The 521-nt window shown below is 62.4% G+C and overlaps 1 protein-coding gene across 1 annotated transcript in view; it reads right to left on the bottom strand.

Annotated features, from left to right (window-relative positions):
* Positions 1 to 521, bottom strand: part of KIRREL3 (kin of IRRE like 3 (Drosophila)) — a gene marked incomplete at its 5' end in the record, with an annotated part of 44,576 nt that overhangs the window by 5,350 nt on the left and 38,705 nt on the right. The gene's annotated exons all lie outside the window — the stretch shown is intronic.

The following is a 521-nucleotide window of genomic DNA, read 5'->3' on the forward strand; positions in this document are numbered from 1 at the left end:
AAGAACACGGACATGGAAAACCTTCACCGTGGGGTCCCCTTTTCCACACGGAAAAAACTAAGGGACCAACAGAGACGTGGCCAGGGCTTCGGGAAGGCCAGACTCGACCCCGGCTGCTGCTCCCCGCAGCCTGTTTTCATGCAAGGCAGAGAGGAGCGCTCCCGGAGAGGCTCCCTGCCTTCCCTGAAGGTGTCAGGCGTGCTTTGAAGAAGTCATTTGAGCGAAATTAAACCAAAGACAGCGAGCAGCAGGAGCCGGAACGGCCGTGGGAATGCGAGATGAAAAGCGGCGATGGATGCAAATCCGAGCAGCCCGATCTAAACAGCTCCCGGCTTTGAAGCCGGGCTCCAGCCTGCCATCTGGCTCTGGCCTCCCAGCCTGCCCGGGCCAACCCTCCCGCACCCAACACCGCCTCGGACCACCGGCCTCCTCAGATCTGCCTCCAGCCGAAGGCGCAGCGGGGCCCTGCTGAGCCAGGACCACCCCGACTCGGGTCCGCAACCGAGACTGGCCTTAAGACC

This window comes from Buceros rhinoceros, unplaced genomic scaffold (assembly GCF_000710305.1).
Source record: "Buceros rhinoceros silvestris isolate BGI_N320 unplaced genomic scaffold, ASM71030v1 scaffold15580, whole genome shotgun sequence".
NCBI classification, from domain to species: Eukaryota; Metazoa; Chordata; class Aves; order Bucerotiformes; family Bucerotidae; genus Buceros; species Buceros rhinoceros.